Source organism: Python bivittatus, unplaced genomic scaffold, assembly GCF_059951505.1.
Source record: "Python bivittatus isolate LINGU-HERP-01145 unplaced genomic scaffold, Pbiv_v1 ctg000080_np1212, whole genome shotgun sequence".
NCBI classification, from domain to species: domain Eukaryota; kingdom Metazoa; phylum Chordata; class Lepidosauria; order Squamata; family Pythonidae; genus Python; species Python bivittatus.
Genome location: NW_028277035.1, coordinates 16,644,245 through 16,671,926, shown reverse-complemented (window position 1 = coordinate 16,671,926; position 27,682 = coordinate 16,644,245). Strand labels below are relative to the sequence as shown.

Here is a 27,682-nt window from a genome sequence, read left to right as displayed (position 1 = left end):
CAAGCTGCAGTGAAAGACCAGATGGATCTTCCCGAGTGCCTTGGGGAGCGTCAACCTGACGGTCACCGGATTAATTATTTCTGCGATGGGAAACAGCCCCACGAACTGTGGGCTGAGTTTCTTTGAGGCTTGGTGCATCTTTAGGTTTTACATCGAGAGGTACACTTGGTCTCCCACCTTCCACTGCCACTTGAGGAGCCGCTTACGATCGGCGTACTTTTTATAGTCTGCTCTGGCCCCTTGCAGCGCCATCCACACTGCTTGCCTCGTGGCGTCTATCCGAGCAAACCAAGTGTCCAACTAGTCTATCTGGGATGCCGGTTGGGGTAGCTCCAGCATAGGGACGAAGTCTCGTCCGGTAGCCACCTTAAATGGGGTGAAGCCGGTGCTCTTATGGACGGCGTTGTTGTATGTTACTTTTGCAAATGGTAGCAGCTCCGCCCAGTCATCTTGTTTGTGCGCCATGTAGCACCGCAAGTACTGCTCCAACCCCCATTAAAGTGTTCCGTGGCTCCGTCCGTTTGTGGATGTGCCACTGAGAAGGGAGGGAGGGAGGGAGGGAGGGAGGGAGGGAGGAAGGAAGGAAGGAAGGAAGGAAGGAAGGAAGGAAGGAAGGAAGGAAGGAAGGAAGGAAGGAAGGAAGGAAGGAAGGAAGGAAGGAAGGAAGGAAGGATATGGTTTACCACATCAATAAAATAATAACATAACTTACTAAGATACATGCTCATGGCTGTGTGGACAAACTTTGCACAACATTGGGGAAAATACAACACTGACAATGTCTGAACCTAAACTTGGAGGACATGCAGCAATGGCAAAATTAAGACACACACACACACACACACTCTCTCTAATGGAACTTTAAATTTACACAAAAATGACTTTCATATATATTACATATCATATAGCAAGGCAAATACAAACATATAGATTACGGTTTCTAAAGTTTATGTTTATAAACACCTTAAATCAGTTGGAGTAACAAAAGAGGGGAAGGTCAGAACCAAATACTTAGCTATACTGCTTTAGTAGGTTATTTTTCCCTCTACTTACTTACTTACTTACTTATTTATTTATTTATTTATTTATTTATTTATTTATTTATTTATTTATTTCTGTATAGATTGTGGTACTAAGATCAAAGATTTATATTTTTTTCATACCATAAAAATAACTCAGTGTACTTTGTCTGGTATGGTCAATAATTCAGTAACATTATCCTGAGCATTACTTGTATAACTTGTATAACTTTAGTCATTCTCTTTGTCCACTTATTAATGCTATATCTTTTGATTTGTTTTTAATAAATACATTTTAAAAATGGAAAGTGATTCCACTTAGCTTATATGTGAAGCAGATGCCCACTGTTCACTCATATGCTTTAACCTTCAACATGCATATTTCTAAGGACATATTTCTATTTAGAGCAGGAGAGGCAACCTTTTGTGACCAGGGACACTTTTCAATAGCTGATGGTTGCCATGAACAATGATGACACTATGATGTTGTATGAATGGGGAGAACATGGGGATTTGGGGCACTTTTTGTTATCATTTTTTCTCTACACAAGAAAGCAACCTGATAACACATATTCAGCAACAACAGGATCTCTGAAGGCTTCGGAAAAAAGTATGGAATTGTTGCAGTCCGTGGGCCTCATATTACTTATCCTTAAGCTAGAATAACATTTATTTAGACTTGGGGAGCTCAGACTGAAGTCCTCACTCAGCCATGAGCTCACTAGGTGACTCTGGGCCAATCATAGTAATATATAGAGTAGTTATGAAGATTACATCAGAGGGGTACTATGTGTGTAGCCTTGAACTTCTACAGAAAAAGCAGATTATAATTATAATGAATAAACAAAGAAAGAAATATAAAGCAGCATTTTACAGGTACAGTTAGCTCAACAGCCATCAATCCCTAGGAATGTTAGCCACATGTAAATGCATGGACTACGAGAACAAGAATGAGAAGGGAAAGGGCTAACTCATTATAAAGAGCAAGCACCTGCAGAATACAGAAAATAAACGCTCATGACATTTGGCATCTGCTTGTTGAGAACCCTACAGGCGGCAGGAGCTATGTTGGGAGTAAAGTAATTAGCAAAGATGGACAGCAGCTCAGAATGCAATACAGCAGAGAATGGAAGCAAACTTCTATCCTGATTCCATAATATTATAATAAATTGTAGTTGAAACTGTCCCCGTACTGGAGGGGATCAGAGAAGCTATTTGGTCTCCTAACAAGCATTCTGGGATCACGTGATGCTATATCAGCTGCTGCACAGTGCTTAAACTAGTCATAATTCTTATGTTCTCCCAGTAGCAATACTAGGAAGTCACACCAGAAGCCATTCCAGCTTCATCTTCAGCAATCTTGCTACTGTACCCAAATCAGTATTGGAAGGTTTATATAAAATCTCCTCTGGTCTTCAGTGATTTGTGAAATGTCCCTATACCACTTGTATACATTGTACATAATACACTTGTATAATGGAGTGAACATTGTTCACTCCATAATAACTCTATGACATAGGTGAGACTGAGAGATATTTCCTCAGACTTCCAGGCAAGAGAGGAATAGAGTTTCCCATTTCTATTTTGGCAGTATAATCAATGAATAATATTAGCTCTCATTTTATAGTATGCCCAGAAAAGTAGAGCCAATGCACTCTCCAGGCAATGAATATCCCATCACATTTGAGCACTGAAGATGTTACCTAGTCGGGTAATGAAACGTTTGCAAGAAAACAACCAAGCTCAGAGAACCCCAAGGACTCCACAGTTCAACCTTGAGCTACACATATTCGCTTCTAATGAATATTTATCCACACTGAAACTTGAAAAATAAATCTACTTCTTTCCCAAAGTGATTAGATCTTGTGTTTACAAACCACACTAGTAGCATTCAGGCTATACCCGGCATGGGTTGAAGTCACATATAGGACTGCTGCCTCCTTAGCACACTTTGACTTAAACTCTTATTATCCTGAGCCAACAGGATTACTATGTGAGACCAGAAGGCATAGCTTCTTTAAGAAGCTGCTACCAGCTTAAAGCTGCATTCCCCCTTTTCATTCTTGTTCTCATAGTCTATGCATTTTCATGTGGCTAACATTCCTAGAGATTGATGGTTGTTGCCCACTTTGGATATGAATACTGCACAACTCCAATTGTAAACATTCAAATGATAAACTCTCAGATGCTAAGACAGTTTCACCTGCATCCTGGAACTTCCCAAGGATCAGTGGAATGAACCTTAATTGTTGATTTCCAATTCCTGAAAAATATAAAATAAATGTGAGCACATTAGGAGAGCACATTAACTTGTCAGGTAAACATACAGGTTCCTTCATTTGCAGAAGACAAAAACTAAAAAGAAACTAGAGATGTTTTATATTTAAAAATTGTAGATAATTGGAAATTTAAACTAGGGTAAGTAACAATAGAAGCCTTTTCTTAGTATTCAGAGATCTACTGCCAATCAATAAATTTCCAGCTTCTGGTGCTATAAAACACCTTTCTCCCATGCAGGGTTCAATGACTCAAGACACACATAAAGCAAATATTGCCCTACAGATACATATACAAATCCCCATATCCACATTGGATTAAATGTCACAAAAGTTAAGGTTCTTTAAGTGTTTGAATTCTCCTGAAGTCTAGTAAGATGTGAAATGAAGGAAAAGTAATTAAAAAGTTTCATTGTGGAGTCCAAATATATGGGGAGCTGCAAACATTCAAATCAGGCTCAGGTACTGAGATATTGTTACACCTTGCATAGTTCCAAATGTTGTTTGATTGGAAAAGAACCCCAAAGTTGATATTGAATAAAAGGTGGACAATATGGCCCTAACATATGTTTTGGATTGCTTTCTTATGATGAACACAGATAAAATGGGTACTTTTAAATGATACCATTAACAAACTGTATTTTCTTATCTCTATCTCATTAACTATCTAGAATGTTTTTTGTACATGAAACTGAGAGAGCAGAGTTTAATCACAGCCAATGCAATTGAACTAGGAGAGCTATAAACTTTAATTCTGCTTATTTCCCTTTCCTGGTTAGCATCCAGCAGACTGAAGAGCCCATTAGAATTCCACTCCAGTTTCACATTGGCCATAGAAAGGAATAAATAATTATCATATAATGCTACCATAGAAACCTTAATTAAATTCCCCCAATTTCATTCAAACCTCAAAATATGTTAATAAGGCTTTTTGAATGTTGATTTATTCCCCAGTGCAATTCCATCAATGCCACTGTAGCCTATGTGTAGCATGTTACGTTAACCTTCCTAACAGAAAGATACTGAGCTCTTTATGGATCTCTTGGGGCCAGAGTTCAAAGGAGAAGCATAAAATGGTTCTTTGGAAACTGGTTTTGTTGCTGATTCTAAAGGGAAATAGGGGACCCAGGCAAAATGATTGCTGAGTTAACTTTACGAAGACAGATGCCAGTGAATCATGTCATTAAGTCTAAAATAATCTGTAAATGAACTTCTGTATATTTGATATTTAAATGTTATATTGCCCAAAATTAATTCTGAGTCTGCCAGGTCTAGCAGAAAGTGTCAGTCAATGTTTCTGGGAGTTGTTTTATCAGATGAAATGATTTATTCTCCAAAGAGGATCAAGTTGAAGACTGAATGGTTTTGGATTTGCATTCATCAGTAGCCTCAAAAAGCATCTCTCATGTATATTTCTCTCTTTCCTTTTCATAAATAACACAGATCTTTCAGAAACCAAGACACATTTAGGATGAAAGCATGATTATTAATTGGGGTGGTGCCTCCCCTCTGTGCAAGAGAATTTTGTCTGTCTATTGAGATGGTCTAAGATGGTCGATGGTTTAAGATGGTTGCTTTCCTGTGGCTGGCTGCGTTTGTTTTATATTTGTGACCCTTGAAATGTGCAATTAGATTGAAATAGGATCTGATGATAAGTACCAGTACAGGCCCTCTAGCAAGCTCCCTGGCCGTAAGTCAGACCTGTTCTCTTCAGGGAATTGCTTTGGGGAGTAAATCTGCCAATAGCTCATAAGAAATCATGGTCAACCTAAAATAATTGTACAAATAACACCACTCAGCCTGTGGCAAATTACAACTTCTACAGGTAGAGTGAGAAACCAGCTTTTATGACAACCATTAAAATTAGTGGTGGAAAAAGCCATAAACCTTGTTACTATTCCGTCTTATACAACGGAAAAGATGGGAAACTACTGCAGCTATGGCTAGCATCTGTTTTGCAAATATTGGGAACTTTTTATTTCTATTTCAAACTTTGTGTTAGCTGATAACCAAGCACTGAAGAATGCGTATATGCATACATTTTAAAATTCTGATATACTACATACACATCAAAGGCAGGAGAGGACCATGATAAACCTGGTTCAGAAAATGCCAACAGGGAAGCCTCTGACAAATCCAGTTTCCTGCTGGACACCTTCCAGGAAGCTGGAAGTGAGAACATGGTATATGTATGTATGTATGTATGTGTGTGTGTGTGTGTGTGTACACACACACACACACACACACTTGTTACCTTGCCAGCAATCCCTCCCTCAGTCAATTCTCTCTCATTGAAACAAATAGGAGGATATAAATCTAGAGCAGCAGGTTTGCATAGACTGTCGGACAATGTGAGGCATGACCAGGGACAGGATTTCCTTTGTTGGATCTCGCCCATGGAGGATGGACCTCTCCATACTTATAAGAAATATCCAAGGTATGCTTTGGCTCCTGAAACACTCTCCAGGGAACTTGAGGTGGCAGCCTTAGCAGCTTGATGATGATGATGATGATGATGATGATGATGATGATGATTTAAAGTTGGGCTTGAACTTAAAACAAGAGTCTTGAACCTAAAACAAGAACTGATAACAAAGACTGATGGCAGCTAATTAATAGCAAAAAAGTTGTCTTTGAAGCAATAGCTTTGTGTCTTCTCAAACAGAAGAAAATGAATTTCGTTAAACTTAGTTATATTCCACCTTTACTCCAGGAATTTGTTAACACTCCATCTATATTTTTCCCCTACCTGTGAGGTAGACTGAACAGAGGCTGAATTTGTATTTATATCTCCTTGGCCCTTCACTTAAATTTCCACTAGTTACCTGGAGTAAAATATTTTTTGTTTTAACTAGAAGATACTTTCCTTTAAATATCCAAAAATAAGATACTAGTCTTTATATCATATCTACAGTTCCTTTGTTATCTCTATTTGCTTTGAGCTTTAGTAGCCATGATTTCCACCTCAAACGAAATTAATGTGATTCATTTTAATGAGTCTTTATATGAAATATTTCATTACAAAAAAATGTTTACACAGTAACACTATACATATCTTCTAAGAAATGTATTTGTGTAAAAAAGGCATGTTTTAAAAAAAAATCATATCACATGCTATATAGATCACTTAGCTGAATGTTTAAATAACTCATTAAACTTCATCACACAAAATAATATTCATTAATCATACCACTACATCCATTGCAAATTCTAAATATGTTTTAAATGAATACACTGCCATTCTACAATTTCACAGTATATACCATAGGTGGGCCATGTTTTTTTTTTTTTTTTTAAGTTTACTAGATTATTGTCCAAGAGTGTCAGCCTGCAGTGCAAAAATATCTGCCTAGCAATAGTCAGTTATTGGAACAAATGTTTTTATTATTAACTTATAAAATATGTATTTTTCCCATTGTATGTCTAATTCATACAAAAATGCATTTAATATCAGCTAGCCTCTGTTCCCTTGATGAAAACAACTAGCATGAATCAGCCTCCAAAATCTATAGAGGTTGATATATAAAAGTTGAGATAAAATGTGGAAGAAAACAAATAAATTTGGGAATAGAATAAGAGCTTGCTGCTATATCCATTACAGTTCCTAGATAGTGATCAGTTTCCATAGAGGAGGAACTAGGGAGACTATAATGTTTGAAGTGTAGTGTAAGGGACATTACTGCAGTGACTGTTCCTGTTGTCCTTATTAGCTTATGGCAGAAGAAAAAGCCTGAATAAGAGATTTATTTCATGGGCATATTTCTTTGTATGTGACATTACACCATGGGGCTACCTTGTGTGGATAGAAACATGATTTATAAATCAAATGAATAAATGAATGAATAACATTTTCCCTCCTTCCCTCCCTCCCTCCCAGGCCTCCCAGGGCCTGCAGAGGCAGTGGTAATGACACAGTGACCTCTCTGTAAGGAATGCAACTGGAAATGTTGGCCCTTTGTATCTGTATCTTTTGAATTTGCCATGAGGGCCTGAGTGGTGTAATCATGGGGAGATCTGGCTGGGGTTGTAAAACTGAGGCTAAGATTCTCCATATGTAGTGCATCATCTGTGGGCTACTCAACCCTTAATGTACTTGCAAGTATATAAAGTGTAATAGTCCTGGTGCTATACAGAGGTGGATCCCTCTCTCTCAATACATATACAGTGGTTCTTCAACTGTTTCACACAATGACACCTTCTCCTGGTCTCCAGTAACGTTGTTACCCTCCACACAGACAGGAAAACAAAAACAAACACCAGAATCTGTTGTTTTACCCCAGCCTCTCAGCAGTGGCAGTCTCAAACTGGATCCTCAACTCATAAACAAGCAATTACAAATTGTACCATTACTCCCAGAATATGCCCAAATTACCCCCAGTTTAAGAACCACTGCTATAGAATGATCAAGATGGGCCATTTACATCACTGTGGTCAATCCCCTACACAGTATAGGAATCCAAATTACAACATCTCACACAGATGCTTATCTAGCCTCTGTCTGAACACATACAATGAAGGGGAGTCACCCAGCACTTGGGGTAACTGGCTTCACTGTTAAGCTGCTCTTAATTGTTAGGAAAATTTCATTCCACCATCCTCATTTAAACCCTTATTCCATGACCTGGCATGGGTTAATAGAAACTGCGTCTCGGCCTTCTATATTACTTCTAAGTGTTTGAAGAATGCTATTATGTCCCCTCTTTGGATTTTTCTGCTCAAGGGAAAACATATCCAGCTCCTTCAGTCTCCCATGATAGGTCTGTCCTGTGCTTTTGCCAGCTTAACTTTAAGAAAGGGATTTAAGAAAACCCTATCCTGACTGAGATGCTTTGGCAACAGATTGTGAATGATTCAGTCTGGACTGCAAGCTGCCTGGTCCAACTGCCCGGTTGTTGTGCTCTCCCAACTTTCTGATATGCCATTAGTTTCTACTCCCTTAAATATTTTCATTAACTTTCTCTGAACATATTCCATTTTTCTTTATTTTATTCATCGTATTTAAACTATTTAAGTGTAGCCACCCATTTGAGACCTAAAGTGTGCTGCCCAGAACTGGACACAATAGTTAGGTAGGAGTCACTCATACGAGATACATTCCAATAGTGGAATTCCAAGGGGAAACACATATTGACCATGGAATATGCATATCATATGCTAAATTCACAAACATGAAGAGAGAGAGAAATGAAGCGTCATACATGCTAGTAGTCTAACTACACTAGCTTTCCATAAACTAAACATTTATGGACATTTCTTAACATTTTCTCCAATGGTCCAAACTTCAGTTCATCTGCTCTCTTAACACCTTAAAATGAAAAGCTGCTCCACTGTTTCAGCAACCTGAGGAGCAATGAAGGTGCTACAGTTTGATCAACAGAAAGCTAGACAGAGGGAGGCATTGGAAAAGCCATCTTCTGTTTGCCTTTGACACATGGCACTTCACAGATACTGCTAATGAATAATGGTTGCTTGGCATCAGATCTATGCACAAGTGTTGTGGCCACAGATACTGTTTGAGCCACTTCCTCGAACAAGCTAATACAGTGGAACCTCGGGTTACGAACTTAATTTGTTCCATGACTCTGGTTGCACCCCGAATTGGTCACAACTCGAAGGAAATTTCCCCATAAGGTTCAATGTAATTACTGTTAATCCATTCTGGCATGGAGGACAGGGAGGCGGCTATTGCTTGGAGGGAGAGTCCCCCTCCCTACGACCACATGTCAGGGGTGGAAAATGGCTGCGGACCACGTATCAGGGGTGGAAAAATGGCCGCGGACCACATGTCAGGGGTGGAAAAATGGTCGTGGACCACATGTCAGGGGCGGGAAAATGGCCGCGGACCATGTGTCAGGGGCGGAAAATGGCTGCAGACCACGTATCAGGGGCTGAAAAATGGCCACAGACCACGTGTCAGGGGCGGAAAAATGGCCGCAGACCATGTGTCAGGGGCGGGAAAATGGCCGTGGACCACATGTCAGGGGCGAAAAATGGCCGTGGACCGTGTCACGGGAGGGAAAATGGCTGCATATCCTGTTTGTACCTCGAGGCAGAGTTCGCAAACTGAGGTAAATTTTTGCAGCCGGAGCTGGTCGTAACCCGAAAAGTTCGTTAACAGGGGCGTTCGTAACCCGAGGTACCAGTTGATAAGTTTTGATTCCCTAAATAGCTTTTCAAAATCCAAAATGTATCCTGGGCTTTCTTTGGATTGGTTGCATGTTACTTTTTCCATGGCCATGTGTCTTCAACCTGAACCAAGTGACATTTTGTATTTTTATGTATCCATATTATTAAAGCTTATTTGTGGGGAGGGGGACTTTGGAAAGATTGCTGTGTAATGCTTCAGTGGGACTGGGTCAAGTGCACTTAACATTCTGTAATAGACTATGGTCTTCTGTAGACTGCAGTGAAATGCTTAGCCAATCTTTATAAAGTTTTTATAAGGAAAGTCAGATGAGATCTTTATTTCCCCTTATGTATATTCTATTTTTCTAGGTCTGTCAACTTATTTAAAACAGTCCGATAGTTATTAAAGCATTCTAGTTCTTCGACAACATCTTTGGACTTCACATTTGAGCTACTTTACAATTTAAATGTGAATTGTCTGGAAGATTCCTTCTCAGAGAATGAGACAAAGACTCAAATCTATCAAGAGAAGAAATATTAGGGTTGCCAGAAGTATCAGTAGCATTACCATCTAATCTTGACCACGATCAGGACATTGAGCTGTTGTTATGTTATGGTTGGTCGCACAGTCAACCAGAGGTTTAGACTGGATTTGGCATTTTTATCCACCTATTGAGTCCTTCCCAAGGACCCGGGATAGGCAGATGTTGTTTGATGGTTTGATGGTGTTAAAGGTATCATTGCAGGAGGTAAGCTGTTCCAAGTAAAGCTGCCTTTTGCAATTGACTGATGGTGATTTTGTCAATGCTGATGATCTCCAGATGTCTTGGGATCCCCCCCTCCCGTGCCTATTATTACTATTGATATTATCGTTGCTTTCCTTTGCCACAGTCATTCTACTTCTATTTGCAGGTCTTTGTATTTTGTGATTATCTCCAGTTCTTTCTCTTCTATTCTGTCTCCAGGTATTGCAATGTCCACTATCAAGACTTTTTTTGTCTTTCTTATCAACAATTGTTAAGTCTGGGGTGTTGCGTGGCAGGTGCTTCTCTGTTTGAATTCTAAAGTCCCAGAGCACTTTAGCTTCTTTATTTTCTATTACTTGATCTGTTTTGTGGTCCCACCAGTTCTTGCTTGCAGGCAAGTGGTATTTCTTGCACATTTTCCAATGTACCATTGTTGCTAATTTGTAATGCCATTGTCTGTGTGATCTTCTTGCAGCAGCTGACTTGACTAGGTGGCCCACTGTTTCTTCAGCTTCTTTGCAGAGGTGACAGTTGTCGTTTGTTGCTGTCTTCTCGATTCTGGCTTTATATGCATCTGTTTTTATGGTTTGGTCTCGTGCAGCCAGAATTAGCCCCTCTGTCTCTTTCCTCAAGTTTCCTGCTCTTAGCCATTGCCATTCTTGTTGTTATCTGCTTTGCCTGCTAGTTTTTTTTGTGTACTACCCATGTAATACTTTGCCTTGCCATGTCTCTTTTCTGTTCTTCATTTGGTCTTTCTTATACGCCAGTTTGGTTTCTTTGGTATTCAGTAAGCCTTCATGGTATACTAGCTTCAGTTCATCTTCTTCACTGCCCTTTAGATATTCTTCCAATGCTCTTTTTTCTTCTTCAACTGTCTGCTGTACTTGCAACATTCCATGCCCACCTATCCTCCTTGGTAAGTAGAGTCTGTCAACGTTGCTGGTTGGATGAAGGGCATGATCCATTGTCATTGTTTTTCTGGTCTTCCTATCCAGGGTGTCTAGTTCAGCATGAGTCTAGTCCACTATTCCACTTGTATAGCTAAATGACTAAAATTGCCCAGATGTTAATCGCCTTGATGGTATTTCCACCAGTTAGTTCAAGATCATGTTCTCTGTTCTGATATATTCACTATTAACCTTCTTCTTGACTTCAGTATGCTTGATGCTGTCAGTCTGATGTATGCCCAGGTATTTGTTGTGATCTTCTTCATCTAGATTCTTGATGTTATTTCCTTTAGGCATTTGATTCCTTCAGTGTCCACTATTTTCCCCCTGTTGATGGTAAGGGTGGCACATTTGTCTACTCCAAACTCCATTGCAATATCTTGGCTATATATCCAGACAGTGTTGAACAGCAATTCCATTTCAGATAGTGTTTTTCCATACAGCTTCAGATTGTCCGTGTAAAGGAGGCGGAATAACCTGGCAGACTTCTTCTCCTTCTTCTCCTTCTCCTTCTCCTTCTCCTTCTCCTTCTCCTTCTCCTTCTCCTTCTCCTTCTCCTTCTCCTTCTCCTTCTCCTTCTCCTTCTCCTTCTCCTTCTCCTTCTCCTCCTCCTCCTCCTCCTCCTCCTCCTCTTCTTTTTATGTTTGATAGCCATGGCCTGATTTGTTCAGTATTGTTGACAGAAGAATCAATGCAAAGACAAACAGTAGTGGTGATAGTTAATCTCCTTGAAAGATTCCTCTCTTGATATTAACCTCTCCCAGTCTATCACCATTGACCAGCAACTGTGTTTTCCATTGTGCCATTGATATTTGCATAAAGCTTCTGATGTTTCTACTGCCTCCTGTTATTTCTAGCCATTTGATTATCCAGTCATGTGGCAGGGAGTCAAATGCCCTCCCGCAATGAATTCAAGCTACATTCAAGTTGGTCTTCCTTCTCTTACAGTTTTCCAAAATCATCTTGTTGGTGAGGAGCTGATCTTTTGTCTCTCTGCTGTTTGTGCAGTTTCCTTTCTGCTCAGATGGAAACAGCTTGTTTTCAACCAGGTGCTGTTGGACTGCATCAGCTACCACACCAGTTAGCAATTTAAAATTTGTTGGCAAGCAGGTAATTGGCCTGTAGTTGCCTGGTGCTGCCCCTTTTGCTGGATCTTTCATTATCAGGCAGGTTTTGCCAGATGTTGACCAATCTCCAATTTCACTTCGTTGTATTATGTTGTTAAATTGCTTGGTAATGAGAAGGTGCAGAGCAGTCAGATGTTTCAATCAAAAACCATGCAGTTCATCTTCACCTGGTGCTGACCAATTCTTGATCTTCCTTGCCCCTTTCTCCACCATTTCTGCTGTTATTACAAGTTCTTTCATTTCAGCTTCTTTTTTATTCTTATCTGCCCCCTTTATCCAAGCTGCTTTCTGGTTGTATTTCTTTGGGTTGTCCCATAGCTGCATGCAGAATGGTACTGTTTCTTTTTTGTCAGGTATTGACTGGTTCATTGCAGACTCTCCATTAATGAATTGGTAGAAATGTTTCTGATTTGACTGAAGTTGGAGATTCTGCTTGTAGTGTGCAGTTCAAGCTTTGTATCTGCTGTTACTTGCTGCTTTATTATTTGTAGTGCTTCCTTGATCTTCCTTGTTTCTAGGTGATATTTCTTGATTGGGTATTCCTTGGTCTTCTTGTTCTTCAGCTTCTTTTCTTTCATCTGTTCTAGCTTACTTGCATCTGATCTTAGCACACTGATCTTATTTTCCAACCTGATCTTCCATTGTCATGGTGCACTGCTTGTTTTTTTTCTTGTTTGTTGATTTTGCATCCAAGGTATTCAGCTATAACTGCAGTCATGCTGTACATCGTTTGGTTTGTTTTTTGCAGTGAGCTGGTGCTCATATTTGGTATCACAGTACTGGCATCTTTTAACACTTGTGCTAGCTGTTTCTTTGTAACAAGCTTCAATGCAGGCAACCTTATTCTGTTGTTTTTGTGCTGTTCTAGATGCTCATTATTATTGTTATTATTATTTATATACCACCCAACTCCCAGCAACTCTGGGTGGTTTACAAATTGTTTTAAACATTAAAAACAAAAAAATAAAAATGAAGTGTGATGACAAAGATGACAAAAATGGCAAAACCGGATGGGAGCGAAGAAAACAATCTACATTTGTAATAGATAACTAGATTGGCAAAGTTACATGCAGTGTAAATATGAAGATTAGGACCAATTATGGTTAAATCACTGTGTAGTGTTAAATGCAAGCCCATGAATAATGAACTTGCCAAGGAATTAGAAACTCTGGTAACACTGTTAAACTGATTCACGTAGCCAATACAGTACAGAGGGAAAACAAGCATTGTCACAGAGAAAAATGTATGTTTGTGGTCACTAAGAGTCAACAGTGACTTGATGGCACATAAACAATCAAACTAAGCATTGAGGAGATCCAGATGACCTTGAGCCAAACATTCCCACTGAATTTCATTACAGATTGTGATGAGAATGAGGAATGAAAATCTTTCATATTTTCATTGAAGGAAATGTAGGTTATTATTTTTTAAAAATAATATGGCATGGTATGTATTTCCTACCATCAGCTCATCTTATGAGTCCTTTTCAGAACTGTGGAGTGACATTAAAAAGCAGGACACAGTCAGTTTTATCATCTATCCTTACTTTTAACTTAGGGAGGGCACCATTTGAATGTATTGGATATAGTAGATTCATCCTGGGTAAACATTCTTGTAAAAGTCTTTGCACTTCATATCTGTAGAACTGGGTATTTATGTGATGGAAATATGATATGCAGTCTTTTGTTATAAATGGAGATTTCATAATCAGAGCTAAAAAAAATACACTTACTGTAGATATTATGAATAAATTGAGAAGGGTCCTCTGAGGAAGGTGAACGTTACTCCTGAAATTATGGATCTTAAGTATAAAAGGCTTTTAGAATAGGCAGTGCACATGCAGTTGAACCATATGGCCACTATGGTAAGAAGATAGAATTTACACTATAAATATAGAAGTACTACATGAAAAGAGTTACAGAACCAGATGGCATATAACATAGCAAATTCATGAATACAAACTTTTCATCCACCTTGGCAGCTCAATATTATAAAACACACAGCATTATATGTGCATTCAGCCCTCCAGTTGCAGATAGAATTTGGGAGTTTGTGGCAAGAGGAAACCTTTTAAAACCTTCCTCTTTTTAGGAGGAAAAAGAAAAGAATCAAAAAAATTAAAAGATTTTGAAATTGGTGTTTCCCCCCTCCAAAGAATAAAAGAGCAGAAATGAAATTGAAGTGGAAACTCAAGACTAAGCAGGGAGGATAAAAGGAGGAGGAGAAGGAAGGAGATCAAGCAGAATGTGTGTGAGTTTAAAGAAAAGGAGAGGAATAAGATGAGAAATTGGGTTCTTTATTCTACAGGAAACAGAATATCAGAGTCTGTATATTTGGCAGGATTCCTCTCTCCACGCAACAGATGAACAACAGCCTAGGAGCACATGGAAGCAGGAATTTGGTCGGAGGAAAGTGGCTAACAGAAGGAAGATGACTGACAGGGCAGCCAGCAGGGAAATGCCCAGCTGAGTGATGAGGGATCAGGGTCAGAGAAGTCAAGACAAGCAACAGAAACAGCAAGAGGAAAAACATGAAGGAGATGGTTCTCAGACATATAAATTTGGCAGCTGTTTCCAAAACATTCAATAGGTAGAGTCTGTCCCTCTTTCACAAAGCTGACTGGCTTCCTTCCCTTTAATGGAAAATGCATGAGAAAGAGAAACAGACAGAGAAATCATACCCTGTTTGCCTATATATAGAATTCCAGTATGAAAATAGAGTGCTTTTCAGAATCCTTGTGTTGTTCCTTTCATTTCCATCTTAATACATCTGACTCCTTACTAATCTGAACTCAAGAGAGACTTGTTCTCAGTAATCATGGTTGGGAGCAGCAATTAAGACTCAAAATGCCCTAAAGATTTTATTTTGTAACTGAGAATTGTTTCAGTATTGAACTATTACTATATGACTTGGGATAGGTTCATGGTTGCCATAGCAACCATGAACTCCTGAGCCACTCAGACCTCACACCCAGAGAAGGCAACTTGGGTAATTCCACCACCAGCCTGGTCACTGAGTCAAAGAGCTCAGGCAGGGAGGTTGCTACACAGCAGGGAATCTGGTATGGTAGTAACAATTCCAACTAGAGCCCAACTTAACAAATAAGGTCTTGCACCTAGCAATCTGTGGATCAGTGCCTCTGAAAGCCACCCAAGTATCTTGGATGACAATTGCTACACCTCCACTCCTCCTCTTTTTTTATTATAACTTTTATTATAAATATATTTATAATATATTATATTAGTATTATATATTAAATATATAATTATTATATACTTTTATTATAAATATAACATTATTATATTTTATTTGTTATAATAAAAAAGGAACAACTAGAGAAGACACATGAAACCATCAACAACATCTTCAAAGGAATAAAATTCACCAGAGAGGAAGAAATCAACACACTATCCTTCCTGGATATCCTCATCAGCAGAGGAAACAACAGGAAATTAGAAACCCAAGTCTATTGGAAGACAACCCACACTAATCAAGTACTCCATTACCAAAGTAACAACCCAACCTCCCACAAGAGGAGCTGTGTAAGAACATTATTCAAACAAGCACAAACACACTGCAGCAACCCAGAACTGCAGAAAAAGGAAACAGACCACCTATACAACATCTTCCAACAAAATAGATATCCATGCAACTTTATCAAAAAGTGCCTGACCACTCAACCTACTACAACACAACCAGCACAAGCTATGAAAAGGATCACACTGCCATACATCAGAAATGTTTCAGAAACTACCAACAGACTATCACAACCACATGGCATCTCCTTGGCACACAAACCAACTAAAGCCCTCCAAAACATCTTAAGACCCAGTAGCCCAAGAAGAAAAAACAGGAGTCATCTACAGCATACAGTGTAACGACTGTAACAACCACTATGTAGGACAGACAGGCAGAAGGCTTGCAGAGCACATCCATGAACACCAACTAGCAGTCAGAAGACATGATGAAAATTCCTTAATCTCACAACACATGGACAGACTTAACCATAGTTTCAACTGGGAAACTGCCAGCATCTTAGACCAAGCTAAATCCAAAAATGCAAGGGAATTCTTGGAAGCTTAGTATTCAGACAAGGCAGCCATCAACAGACACATAGAGATAAACAACATGTACATGCTATTCAAAAGAGACAATAGAAAGGAAAACAAAAGAGCAGAACATCTCCTCACCAGCAATCATCACCCAGATAAGCAGAGATTAACACCAAGATAACCACCAGATATACAAGCAATAAACAATACCTTAATCAAGGAACTACCGAGGGCGAGGAGGAAATAGAGTAAAACAAAACCCACACCCACACCAACACTGGCAGGGCATGCCACAATATATAAACAGAGAGCAAACCCCATTCCCTTCTAGCACTGAAGATGCTACCTAGCCAGATAATGAAAGGTTTGCAAGAAAACAACCAAGCTCAGAGAACCCCAAGGACTCCACAGTTCAACTCTGAGCTACACATATTTGCTTCTATTGTTAAGGAAAAGCCTCAAGAGAATTATTTATCTGTTGCAATGGAAGATCTCTCTTAAACATTAGTTATGATCCACAATGTTTAGAAATGAAGTTTGGTAAGCTACTGATTAGAATTATAAAATGGTTAAAGAGGACAGCAGAATCCTTTCCCTGGTCCTAACCCTGCTATACTGGTAATCTACAGCACATCCAAATCTGCAATGCTGAGTTCCATCCATATCTTAATTGTATATACCCGGTTCAGTCCTAATGATAAATTTAAAATGCCAACTATAAACCAGCAAGAGTTATAGCAAATGACAGCCCACCAGTGATATAAATGAGAAACGTTTATGTCCTCTGTTTTTTCACCCAGGAGGCCAGTGGCCATTTACCAATGCCTCTGAAGGATGAAAAACTCATCTTGCACATATAGTATTTGTTTCATCCTCCTTGGTGTCACACTTTCAGAGACACCCTGATTAGAATGGCTTGACCAGTGCTGATGTCTTGCACATAGTAGGATTTCCCAAAATAGAACAGCTGGAGGACTCATAAACTGATGGTGGTCAATTGTGCTTCACAGCATGTTCAAGGATTTATTTCCATCCTAGTGCCTCCTTGCACTGAACGTAAATATTAGAAGCAAATATCTCGGTTCTAATCTTTGCACAAAATATCTAATGATTCAGTTAGGCTTATGGTGTTCTCACAGGCCAAAATGTAGAATAATTCAAATGTTCCATCATAGAGAACAGTGGCAATTTGAAACAAGTTCTTTATTCTCTTTGTTTGTTTTGTTTTGTTTTCATACTAAGTAATACATGTTGGTTTTTACTTACCATGTTGGCTGTTACCAACCTAGTGAAGAAAGGGCCAAGAGGTTGATTTTGAAAATAAATAAATAAATAAGTATAATTTTATAAGTATTAAATATATATATTTTAAATGGAAGCCCAGCATATAGGTAATGGATTCACTTCAAGACAGCTCATGAACAGAAACAAGAACAACCATAACAACATTGCATCTGGCAATCCAGCATAGCAACACGTTCTGAACTACACATGCCCAGTGGACACTTTTGAAGATGTGTTAAACAGACTCTTCTTTACCTCCATACCTTCTCCTCTCAACTAGATCTAGTTAGAGACACCACAAATAGGAGAAAGGCACTCTCCAAGTTTCTATGTCTTGAACAATTAATTACTCTGGATACTGGAAAAAACATGGAATGAATCATTCAAATTTAGCCCAAGCTCAGGGATAGAACCCTGGAAGTTTCTTTTATTTTGGATCCAAAAATTTCAAATGGCTGTTCTGTGAACATTTTATACACCCCTATATTTCATTCTTCCAGACATTTGCTTTTTCCTGTACTGTTCTTCCCTAACAATTTCCTAATTGAAACTTTTGTTGCTCCCTTATTGGTTCCTGGCTCAGCATCTTGTTCTTCATTATTTTAAGGATGAAGTGGATGGACACTATTTTATCTCATTAGCCTAATTGTTATAAAAGTGCTAGTTTTCTTCCAAAAAAATATACTGATGGATTTTCCTCCTGCCTTTCCCAATGTAGCATTGTCTTTTACAAGTTTAAGTCTAAGAGCATTTCTATCCAGTCCTGTGACCACAAATAAGAAATGGGTACAGACTCTTTATTATTGCAACCAAAGTGTTACTGGATTTCTTGCATGCTTGCATGCCTTATAGTGTCAGGTTCGGTCAGCACGAGGCTTCAGGGAAGCACGGGGCTGCAGGGAAGCTCGCAACCAGACCACGCGGAATCCACCGGCGGTAGCTAGCGGGGAAAAGAGGAACCGAAAGCGCCGCTAATTAACGAGCCACCTGTGGCCAGCTAAACAGGAAAACCACAGCGGAAGCTTTTAACTATGAACTGATAACGGCGCGAGCATGCAAGGAACGGGGCCGCAGGGCAGCGAAACAAGATCGCAACGCAGCACAGAACCCGCGGGTCTGCACGTAGCAGGGAGGGACCAACCCAGCCGGAGGGGGACTGGCAATCAAGGACAATGGACTCTGACCGACCCTGCCATCATGAACGATCAGGGGGGACATTGGGGGGCCTAATAGCCCACAGCCGCAACGCGATCACGAGGCGGGAAAAAGCGCGGGAAGGGGGGAATATAACAAGTGATGCAATTGTACCAAGCCAGTCCTGGCTTTGCTTGTGACTACTACGTTACGCATGAGTAAACCTTCTTTGTGAACCACACGTGTCACGAGAGTTTCTCTGTCGAACGGGGCAAATCTTACATATAGAACACATTCTAGTCAATGAGCAAACAAGATTTTAAACATGTGCTATGTTTTAAACATCACATAAATATGCAGCAAAATAAAGAGGAAAAAGGAAAAAGGAAAAAGGAAAAAGGAAAAAGGAAGGAAGGAAGGAAGGAAGGAAGGAAGGAAGGAAGGAAGGAAGGAAGGAAGGAAGGAAGGAAGGAAGGAAGGAAGGACTTGGAAAGTATAGCAATTTTATAGTCTCTAGTTTCTGATAATTTTTACAACAACTCTAAACTGCATTAACAAGTTCCAGTTCATTGTCAAGTTTCTGCACAACATCGCTCAATGACATGTCAAATCTTTACCATGGCAGTTGAATTCCTAAAACCACCCTCATTGGCAGGAAACTTGTCAGATTAAATTGCCACCTCTTACCAAGTGAAGATATGCAGCCTGATATCTCCCTGCCACTAATGACACAAACAGTTGCTTTCGTTTGGACAGATTATGAATTTTTAGTGTATCCCACTCTTACAAACAGGCACAAATATAGAGCTCAGGGTAAGAGAGGAGGCATAATTTATTGACCAATTGAGGTACCTGGTTCATTGTACATTTCTATTACTCTTGCCTCTTCTCATCTATTTTCTATTCTGTTGCATTTCAGTGCCTTGGAACACTTTACTTATATTAGCTGTATTGGCTGGGGAATAGATCACAAAATGTTGTCAACATCAGTATATGTTGTACAACTTTCTAGCCAGTTGGCCATGTGCAAGTTTTGCATTTAGAGCATTTTCCTTATGGTATTCCTATGGCTTTTTGCTATTATGAGCAATGAGAATCTAATGGTAGAATCCTGTGCTGCTAGGAAATTATTATTCAGAACATGTGTGTCATTACAGAGCAGGGGAGATGATAGGCTAGATTAGCGAACAGAATAGAGATTTGTTTTGTATAAAGCTCTTTTACATACAAGATATTGCAGTCTGCTTTCCATAGCAATGAGTTGAACAGTTTTATTAAGCAATAACCAACCTAATAGTACAAAACTAATCTATTACGTCTATGCTTTCAGTGGCTTCTTCTGTTCATCTAAGAATGCTGGATTCATTGCCTCTGTCTAATTTCTCTACCACTTTCACAGAAAAATTTCCATTACCTCTGAAGTGGAAGCTCTAGTACTAATTATATTACATCACCTGAACTGCTTGGATGATCCCTTATATTATTATATACTCAGTTGCATTTACTTATTCCCATATACTTATTCTGCAAATAGAGATCAGTCTTCTCCAACCTGAGTGCTCTTGAGACATGTAGATTTCAACTTCCATGCATATGCTTTTATTGACTCACAATGTCCTGTTCCCAAACTAGCCTCTTCTGACCTGCACCACTTCCAGACCTATGGACCATTTCCCCAAACTCTCATCATAACCATGCTGGCTGTCAACTGCAGGTGATAAAAGATGTGCCCAGGTTGGGGAAAACTGGCCAGAACAATAGCTTTTGACCTGGAAACTCTAGCTCTGAAAAGATGCAGTCAAATATGCATTGTTACCAAGGTACTTATGTATTACAAGTATTATCAAAGATACTATAAGAATAGGGACAGATAAGGCATGGTTTCACTCTCCACTATATGCCTGTCTGGTTTATATATGGTTTGCATACCCAGATGGGGGAAATATATTCATACAGACATAAATAATGAGAACAAAACAGAAAGTCATCATAGTTCTGATTGTACTAATGTAGCAGATGGAAATTTGGGGAAAGGAAGATTTCAGCAAAATCAGAAGTCAAGAGTGCATTTGAGACACATAGCACTCCTGTAGTTTTTGTCAGACTGAATAAAATCAGACAGTTTTAAACAGAGATGTCAGTATATGGAGTATCCAATTACATTGGTAGAAAAATTAAGAAATGAAGCCAATTCAGGTAAAAATCATGTTACTGAAGTAGAGGATCATATTTTTTTCTGTAGAAACAATAGCTGCAAAAGAGGACTTTTCTTTCATCATTTGCCAGGGATGAAATTTTGCTTCTGCTGCCTTTTTCTTAAAAAAAGAAGAATGTGATTAAAAAAAACACATAAACTAATGTTATCTTATTAAAATCTGATGTACATTGAATTACCATAAATATGAACAGATAAGCCATATGCTGCTGCATCTGCTGTTATATACAAACAAAGAAACTGTCCCTGTAGGACTTGTAAATTAATATGCATTAAAATGTTTGCAGTCTATATGATATTTCTGCAGGTCAGTGTTGTCCAAACCTGGCCACTTTAAGATGAGTGGACTTCAACTCCCAGAATTCCCCAGCCAGCATGGCTGGCTGGGGAATTCTGGGAGTTGAAGTCCACTCATTTTAAAGTGGCCAAGTTTGGACAACACTACTGTAGGTAGACAAACAAGACAGTTCTCTGATTATTGCTTTTTTATCGTATCAGCTCTGACTTGTAGTGTGAATGAGCTATGGTTATAACAAATTGTACTCATATTTGGAACTATATATCAAGGATTTTAAAACTCTCCTACTGTATGAAGTGGAGAGGCAGCAAAAACTTTAGACAGCAAAATATGTTACAAAAATCAGATCAGGGTTTACCTTCTTCAGAGTAATGAATCACACTTTCATTATTAACAATAGAAAATGTATTTTTTCCCCCAAAATGTATTTCAGGATGTCAGAGTGCCCTCCAGAATCATACAGAGGTTGTTGCCTTCTGTCTATGCTTGATTTATAAAGTTTTGCACTTACTGATCAAAATGAATTAGAACAAGATTGAGATTCTGATATCAGGATAGCATAGGAAATGTCCATGTACTCTGTAACTCATTGCTTGCATTTGTTTTAATAATTACACTGCTTCAGGATAAAATGTTATAAATAGAAAGGAAAGATCTAAAAGATTTAATCAAGTACAGTTGCATTAATCAATTCATTTGACTAAGAAACACATTTTGAAAGTGGGAATTTCATGGCTGTGACTATAATGGAAGGTCAAGTATTTGCAAGTGAATTTTCTTCACCTCCAAATTACTTGGAACATTTTATGTAAGTTAGGGACTAAATGATTGCATCTGTAAGATCAGGGCAAGAAGTACATTTTTTTTTTTTAATGACTAGAATACCTGAGTCTAACCCAAACGTACCATGAACCTAGTCTTTCTACACTGGCAGAAGAGAAAGTTACAAATTACACTGATCCATACTTCAACTAAACGTGTTGCAACTTTATTCTAATCAACATGCAACTGTCAGATATTTGAGAAATATTTTGCTCTCAGAGGTGTTTGGCACATGAATAGTTGCAGTTGTAGGGATCTATACAAATGAGGAATGGGAAAGAGTAGAGAAAAAAAATGGGGAGACATATTTATTGATGCTCCATTATTATGCCTAGTTAATGAAATGATCGGTAAATATGTGATAAAAGAAGAAGCCAAAGTTCTTGAGAATGTAAGAAGAGTCATGCTGAACCCATCTACTTTTCTGGAATAGAATGTGTGTTTCAATAGTAGAATCTTCCTTCCTTCCTTCAATCCTCCCTCCCTTCCTTCAGCAGCTGCACACTGGATGGACATTTCATGGAACTGTCTACTGACTCTGTTTGCTTCCCTGATCAGTCTCTGCTAAATCAGATTCCATTCAAAGGATCTAATCTAGATCTCAGTTCACAGTATAAGTGAAGCCAGAGAAAATAATTATTGTTGCTTTGGGGTGGGATGAAACATTACAAGTCTACCAAGATCTAGTTTCCTCCACCACTATTCCCTATATCTCTCCAAATGTCTGATCCTTCCAAACTATCACTGCTGTTTTAAAGAGAAACTCTTTGGAAGGGAATTGCTCCCACATCCCTCAACGTCTTATTTATTTATATATTACTGCAACCTCTGTGCCATTTCAGTCGAATAACTCTATTCATAATTATTTATATCATATTACTCACCTTAAATGTATATTGCACATTTGTATTGCTATTTTAAATACTGTGTTGAGAGTCCCTGTCATGTGATACTTCTCTTAAACCTAGTATAACTACTTTGGAGACCTAAGAAAGCAAGTTATAGATAATCTAAATACATGATTTGAACATATTATCTGTATTTTTGTAATACTTCAGGTCGCTGCAAGAAACATTCATATAAAAGCCAGTCATGACTACTTTCTAGTACTTTATACACTTACAACAGAAAGCACCCCAGGCTTTAGCATTACCAAATAAACTGTGCATCCAGACAAAGAAAGGGAAAGCATGTCCACCAATAGTGAAGTTGGGGATTTTTAAAAATTAGAAATGTGAAGCTTCTTGATCCTGAATTCTTTCATTAGTACTTCAAACATAATAATCCTCCAAATGCAGATACTGTACTCTTTTTTTTTTTTTCACCATTAAAAATGATGGGTCTGAAATTTCATTTAGGGATTGGTAGCTCTTGAATTTCTTTTATATAATTAATATATGCATTTTAAAAAATGTACATTTTTTTTTTTTTAAATGTAAGAAATGTTCTGTTGGTTTTCTCTCTTTTTCTTTTGTGTTAAAAATGGAATGTCTATGAAGGGAATATATATTAAGCATATGTATCATAATAACCAGAAATAGAAAATTTTGCTTAGCAGACTTATTAATACAACATCATATTCCTGACTAAAAAGAGAGATGAACAAGGACTTAGTCTAGTCCAACAAATGTGCTATCTAGTCCAACTTACACAAGTCCTCTTAGATATTAAGTTTATTTATTTATTAAATGTATATGCCACCCATCCCCCCTGAGGGTGGCTGGATTACGTTTCTTAGTATTTGTGTTTTCTTGTGTTTTCTTCACAATGTGGGTGCGCATTGACGGGCACTTCACCATTTGGTCTTCCCCTGTACAGGTTGACGTAAAGGCAGCCAGAAGCAGCTTTTTAAGCAAGCTTACTGTACAGGCCTTTAACCAGCATAGCTGCTTTTACATCTGGAATGTATGTGCCCCATACATTCCTAAATACCTCTTTTAAGCACAGACCTACTGAGTGATCATAAATGAGGGAGAGGCTGAGGCTATAGTAGTGGCATCAAGGTTTTCTTCTGAGCATTAATCCAAACTTTTCTACAAGCTGTGGCAGAAAAAGTTCTACTGTGATAAAAATAACAAAACACTTATCTTGATTTCAAGTGGTCTTTCATGCCTACCTCATTTTTGTGTCCTCCTTGAGATAATGATTAAGTACCGAAGAACTGAAGGGAAACAGCTGCCCCTAGTTTGTTGCTTTTCATTTTTCAGGTGGCAAATCGGGGTAGCAATTTCATTTGCTTTCCTAGACAATGGAAAGGAAGGAATGACACTTATTGTAATAGGATCATTTCCTTGATATCCCTAGAGCCTCAGGGGATGCTTTGCACATATACATGCCTAGACCATAAGATCATCTTCAGAAGCCATCAATTATGTGCCTGAGGACATCTTTACTAGTGGGACTTTAGCAGTGGAACAATGTTCCAATAAGGAAGAAATAGTTCTCTGTCACTCTAATGGTTCAAATCTGTCACAGGCTCCTGGCATCTCCACCTGACTGTTCATTACATCCTCATCAGTTCTGCCACTTACAAGGCGAGCAAGTTGTTGTCATTCTTCCCTCTTTTGCTTGAGACAAGGCTCTTCAATACAACTACCCAGCTGCCCCATTAAACGAAATACGTAATCCTAGCTTCTTCTATCTAGTTCTCCAACTTTTCTTACTGGTATTTTTCCCCTCTCTAACCACCTGCTTGAAAAAAAAAAAAAAATCCTGGGATCAGAATAAAAAGGAACAAGGAGATTTTCTTAAATAGGGAATGCTTCCCAAGAAAGTGATGCATCGGCTACTTCTGAAATGGGCATTGCCAATACTGGATAGATTTAGCAAATTTAAGAAAGGAGAACATGATTTGGAGAAATCCTTGATTTGGATAGATTTGGGGTAAATATACTGATATCATAGGATAGCTATTGATTTTGTTATGAAAATTATATGAAAATGAGAATCAATGGACAAACAGGTACCTTGCTTGATATCTGGGTAAATGATGTGTTTCCATGATGATACATTTAATAATAGAATTCTAGCTATTTCCTCTGGTAGCACATCAGTCCCCACTTATTCCCTCAGTGTCAATGTGACCCCTGGGCCAAAAATTACTGGGGTGGGGGGGTGATTGATTATCCTTCATGGAATGTCTTCATGCAGAAATTTGCCAGGGATGTTTTCATTTCCATTTCTACACTCAGCAAAAGGTTTGATTCAAAAGGCAATATGGCCTTTAATTATGTAATTCTATTATTATAAGCTTCCCCCCACCCTTGACATAGAGGCTTATGTGATACATAACAATAAATAATAATATTAATGAATTTATATGGGGAACATTCTTCTCCAAACAAACTAAGGTTCCAGCGTGGAGTCAGGATATACTTTGTGATGTAAGATTTCAAATATGAGGGTAATTAAAGCTGAAAAAACCAACATGTTTGTATAGGTAGACATGACAGTGAACAACAAGTAGTCAACAATGTTTCTGCTATATTATATTTAGGCTTTCAGATTTGATTTGATAAGCTAAAGGGAAGTGTCATTTCCAAAAATACTCAAATTGAAAATTGTCTGCTGCTATACAAACTTTTTATAAATGTTATATATCTGTGAAGCTGGCACAAATGTGATCAAAGTATATGGGGTGGGTATATCTCCCTTGGATGTAGAACTGCTTAATAATGCAATTTACAAGGTCTCTAGAATTTTCTCTGAGCAGATGTGTTTTTCCAAACTCTAAGCATCACTAATAGAAATGATATACTTGCCATTATGAATAAGATAAAAAGCAGCTGCTCTACGGGCATTCATTTTCCAAATATATACAGTTCAGTCCACTGATGATAATTAACTGCTAAAAGGGGCTGTGGTGAGCAGATCTCAAGATAAATTGCTTTGGCTTATCATTAATTTATAACAGCCCTTTCCAAACTCCAGAAGTAGCTACAAGAGTCATATAACAAGCTAGTGTAAATATTCTGATCAAAACAACAGCAGCAGGTTAAACATCTCCATGGGGCTAAGTTAACTGAATTGAAATGTCTGCTCTCAATTGCCTGTTGCCGTATTATGCTTTTCACTGGCTGACATGAGCAAACTTCTTTCCCTGACAAAAGACAAAACATTTCTGCCAGCTGAGGTGACATTGTGCTCATTCAATAATGATACAAGGCCCAGAGGTCCTCCAGCAAGATAGATAACAAAGAAAGCCCTCATTAGCTAACTGCAGAAGAATGAAGGTCAACCCACAGAGAGAATTTCATGCTTACATGTCAGTTGAAACATTTGTTCTTCATTAATTCTTTAAACCTAAGCTGGGATACTATCTCATAGCATTTTAATATGCTGTCCTCTGTCAGAAATCTCTTTTGGAGTGTTGTTTTTCTTTGTACTCTACTTAAGAGGCCATTTTTAGAAGCACTTGACTTCCCATCATTGGGCACTGCTAATGTTTCAGGATTGTTACATGACAGGATTCAGCATGGGCAATAACAATCTTGGAGTTCTGAGATAAGACTGCTAGTTGTCATTCATTCCAAGGAGCTCATTGTGTTGCTACATTAAAAAGGGGAGGGGGAATATCAGCCTTATGTTGTATAACTGCAAAGTACTATTCTGGGTAGATAGTGTTCAAGTGTTTATCTAGAGGCACTTGAGCACATTTTATAAGCAGTTTCATTATTACGTTACTGATTATATTCAAGATGAAACATGTTTTAACTTGATAATTGTGTATAACTTAAATCATATCTGACAGAACCCAAACCTATTACAGTTTCAGGTGTGATAGTGCAGTTCAGTGGAGGAAAAATGGTGGTGCAGGATACAAATTTCCTATAATTATCTTCATATCTCCTTCCAATAGATCAGGATAAGAAGGCTTAGCATAAGCACTGTGCTAGTATCCAGTAGGGTCTGCTCTCAGGAAATCAGTCTATATGAATGATGTTCAAGTGTTGAAAGTATGAGGTCTCTGCATAACCCAGGAACATGGGAAGCTTCCATCTATGAATCAGCTCTTTAGTCCATCAACACTGGCTGGCCTTATCTAGAGATGCCAGGGATTGAATGTTTGGCCTTCTGTATGTAAAGTATAAGATTTGTCACTAAACCATAGCTGTTCAAGAAAAAAAAAGTGTGGAAGAGACAGTGATATAAGAAACTGCAAAATTGGATGCATCACCTTCACAGATAATTTATTTGGAAAGTTGAACAGCCTCAACAAGGTGGCTAACATTTTGCTTTTATCAAGGAAAAATGTCTGCCAAGGCTTTTTCAGTACAGTATCATTCCACTTGGTGGATAATTCCACTTGGTGAAGAAGGACAATAATTCTATGGCGATGTTGAACTTCTGTGAAATGGCTCTGAAAATTGGGAAAGCAATAAGAGTCTCACTCAAAAGCACTCCTTCCAAGCAACAAGATTGTCACATGCATTCTGCCAAACTTCACTATCTGATTTCCTTTCTTTTTTTAGAAGTATAATCCAGAACTGAGTAGTACCTGGCTGGGAGAAGGGGGAATACCCAGTGTATTTTCCAAGCTATATCAGAATGGAAGAACCTGTCCATCTTCTCAGTAGTCTGTGACAATCTGTTTGCAATCAAGGAGACTAAGGCCTATTTTCTTTATACAGGAAACA

At 38.5% G+C, this 27,682-nt stretch overlaps 1 long non-coding RNA gene across 2 annotated transcripts in view; it reads right to left on the bottom strand.

Moving 5' to 3' along the window:
• Positions 1-26,380, bottom strand: part of LOC148216630 (uncharacterized) — a 55,081-nt gene extending 28,701 nt beyond the window's left edge. The window contains exons 1-3 of one of the 2 annotated variants that reach the window (XR_015795048.1): positions 26,309-26,380; positions 24,163-24,287; positions 3,223-3,282 (exon numbers count right to left, since the gene is read on the bottom strand). This is a non-coding gene — a long non-coding RNA (uncharacterized LOC148216630). Of the gene's footprint in view, positions 1-735; positions 3,283-24,162; positions 24,288-26,308 lie in introns of those variants that run through there. The other variant, XR_015795047.1, reaches the window with a different exon arrangement.
• Positions 26,381-27,682: the final 1,302 nt, after the last annotated feature.